Source organism: Cynara cardunculus, assembly GCF_001531365.2.
Source record: "Cynara cardunculus var. scolymus isolate 2C chromosome LG 5, CcrdV1, whole genome shotgun sequence".
In the NCBI taxonomy this organism is placed as follows: Eukaryota; Viridiplantae; Streptophyta; class Magnoliopsida; order Asterales; family Asteraceae; genus Cynara; species Cynara cardunculus.
The window spans coordinates 532,987-536,270 of NC_037532.1; the positions used below are offsets into that span (position 1 = coordinate 532,987).

General features: G+C 37.1%; 1 protein-coding gene across 1 annotated transcript in view; it reads left to right on the forward strand.

The window, feature by feature from the left end:
• The first annotated feature begins 2,444 nt into the window (after positions 1-2,444).
• The window catches only part of LOC112512171 (nodulin homeobox-like), a 16,936-nt gene continuing 16,096 nt past the window's right edge, over positions 2,445-3,284 (forward strand). The window contains exon 1 of the mRNA XM_025118034.1: positions 2,445-2,552. The gene's annotated coding sequence lies outside the window, so the exon portion shown is untranslated. The remainder of the gene's footprint in view (positions 2,553-3,284) is intronic.

The following is a 3,284-nucleotide window of genomic DNA, read 5'->3' on the forward strand; positions in this document are numbered from 1 at the left end:
AAATGATACATGATATTGGAATGGTACTGAATTTCAAATCCATTTGAGAAGTGTGGTTTAACTATATTGGTCCAAGCTTGTAAGCTATACTGGCTTGATTAGTTCTGATCCGGCCTGATTTACAATATTAGCCTCGTTTTTACTGTAGGTTTGATAACTCGATATCGTCTGATCTACTATATTGGCTCACGCCTGCAAACTATAACCTCTATGGATCGATATAGTAAATTAGAAAACTATAGTAAAACGAAACAATATAGCTTGCAAACTATAGTAAATTAGGCTCTATCTATTTTTTTTTTTGGGTATAACGGGCCTTATATAGCAAACCAAACTCGATTTTTGCGAGCTTAATGACTTGTTTCTACTTGCTTTATAAATCGGGTCGAGTTTACTCATGGGTTACAAGTTATATGTAATTAGTTAAAATACATGTTTTTTCAACTTAAAATAGGACATRAAAACACAAYGTACATAACTGAAAGGAAAAAAAAACCAGTTTCACAAAGTATGGAATTCTAACATTTTTTTTATTAACCTGGATATCCAACCCGTTATGCGAGCCGACTAATCATAGGGCAAACCACCTGCTTTGCAGATAGCCCATAGTCACCGCWTTTGAACCTTCGTGGCCATAAGGGGATTTTTATTYCTTCTTGGATTTGAACCTGGGATCTCCTGGTATTTTTGACCTTTKGAGCTAAGCTAAAAYCAATCAGACACCACCCTTGTSGTTGGAATTCTAACATTTTCTCTCCATGGATTTATCAATATCTAAATTCTAGATATTGAATTCTTCAACAACCAAATGTTTCACCAACTAATATTTCAAGACAAAGATTCAAAGTGTACTAAATGGACAAGATAAGAACTYACTGTCCYACATTTGATACGACATGGGACAKAGACAAAAAYTGGGACAAAGTGGGACACCGTGGGACAAAAAARRTTTTTTCTTGTTCAACCGAAATAGGTGGAACAACCGAACAAGATGGGACAAGAATGAGAGGTAAACTAGAATMTTACTAACYMACCMWCGTTTGATATATAACATTAACATGGTATTTGTTTTAGTAGTCACTACCGCTAGTTGCRGTCGTCGCCAGTCGGCGACCTCCCCCTCCTCCATCACCTCCACAACCACCATCGACTACCACGTCTATCAACACCTCCACAACCACCATCGGCCACCTACCACCATCGTTCATTGCCACTACCATAGTTGCCCAGCTCCACCTTCTCTTCTACTACAACAACCTCCTCCCATCTCCACAACAATGGTCGGCCACTCACCACCACCGTCCATTGTCACCACCACTACCATCGTTGGCCACCTCGACCTTCTATTCTACTACAATCTTCTCCACCACCATGGGCCACCTCACCTCCACCATAACCACCACCATGGGCCACCTCACCTCCACCATAACCACCACCATTGGCTACCACCACCACTTCCTACCCACACCACCGGCTACCACTACCACCGTCGGCCACGACTATTAGTTACCACTACCACTATCTACCATATTTATGTCCTCCACAACCACAATCGTCCATCTCCACCACCATAGTATCGTTGGCCATCGCCACCACCACCACCGCCACCATAACCACCATCACACCTACCTCCAACCACATAGGCTACAACTACTTCCCCCACCACTATCAACTGTCATCACCACCATYATCCACCATCTTCACGTTCTCYACAACCACTATCGTCCACCAATTACCAATGTTACTACCTCAACAACCATTGATGTTGCAACAATCTTTATCGTGCCTTCACCAATTGATAAGGATCTTCCAAACCGAATAAAACATAATTTCTCCTTTGTATGAATCAGGTTTTTTCAAAATACCATCAATTATATAAAAACTTTCATTCAAATTTGGTACTATTTTATATTCAAGTATATGAAAATTGTGTAAAAATATTTATAAAATAAATTGTTTACTTTATTTATGTTAGCTATAACTATTACATTATATATAAAATCATAAAATAACTTTTGGGAGCAACTAATGTAGTTCTGTCATGTTCAGTCCTACTCGTATCAAATACTAGACAAACACTTGTTTTGTCCAATACTGTCCTGTTCAGTCATATCCTCTTGTCTTGTCCAGTACTGTCCTGTCCAAATCATGTCTGCGTACCAAACGCTACCTAATAGATACCATATGCTTATCTACATACGTTATGAAAATGGAATATTATGTGTTAAAAATTAATAAAATAAAACTGACTGAGGAGGTTCTGTGCAATCCACGTGACGATGTACAATTTCGTAATTTCTCAATGTGAACTAAGTCTGAATACCCCAACCCTTCTCCATATATAGGATTATTTCTTCTGCAGACACGCCTCGTTTCTCGCCGTTAGTTGCTCGAAGAGTCAATCCGCTAAAAGGGATAGCAAAGTTGCTCTAACTTCATAAGATCGAGATCTAGAAATCAACGTGGTGAATTAAGTTGTGCGAGAAACCAACATAAATGACGAATCAAAGACGCCARACACCCCTTCCACACCAACGATATGTAGGATCTAGGTAAATATCTACTGCTACGTTTTTCTGATTTTGTACCTTTTATGTTTGTTTGAGTCAAACAKGTTAAAAAATTGAATAGATTTTGGATCCACAGTTGATAACWTTTTGTCGATTGTGACGATCAATTYAGACCTCAAATTTTAATAAATCAGATCCACTGTTTCATTTCGTCGATAAAGATTTTTTTATATAACTCWGTAGCCATCTGATGTTTTTTATATGTTTAGCTAGCCAATCTAATTAATCAAAATGAAAAATTTAGGGCCAACAGAGATAATCCCTATTCATATATGTAAAGTTAAATCGATTCAGTTGTATGTTATCTTCAATAAGTCTAATAGCATACCTCTGTAACACCAGTGGTGAAATTTTTTTATATCTAAAATTACTCTTCAACCGGTTACCCGAGTACTTAAATGTTTAAAACTTTACATCTTATGTACTAAAATGAAAGTTTTAAAAGTACGTTACYTAAAACAAGAATCAAGTTAAAGTACGTTACCTTTTTTCATACAATTTGACCAAAAGAGAAAGATAAGACGGGTCAATCCATTCGATTCAATTTATAGATCCGATAATAAATTTTGGTTTTAGTCCCTCAAGTTTGTTAGAATTCTGTGTTTTCGTTTTTTATCTGTATTTATTGCGGTTTTCATCACATCACTGTGATAACTGGTATAAATTTCATTTCCCTTTTTTTTGTTCATATGACTAACAATTGTTATTAAGGCC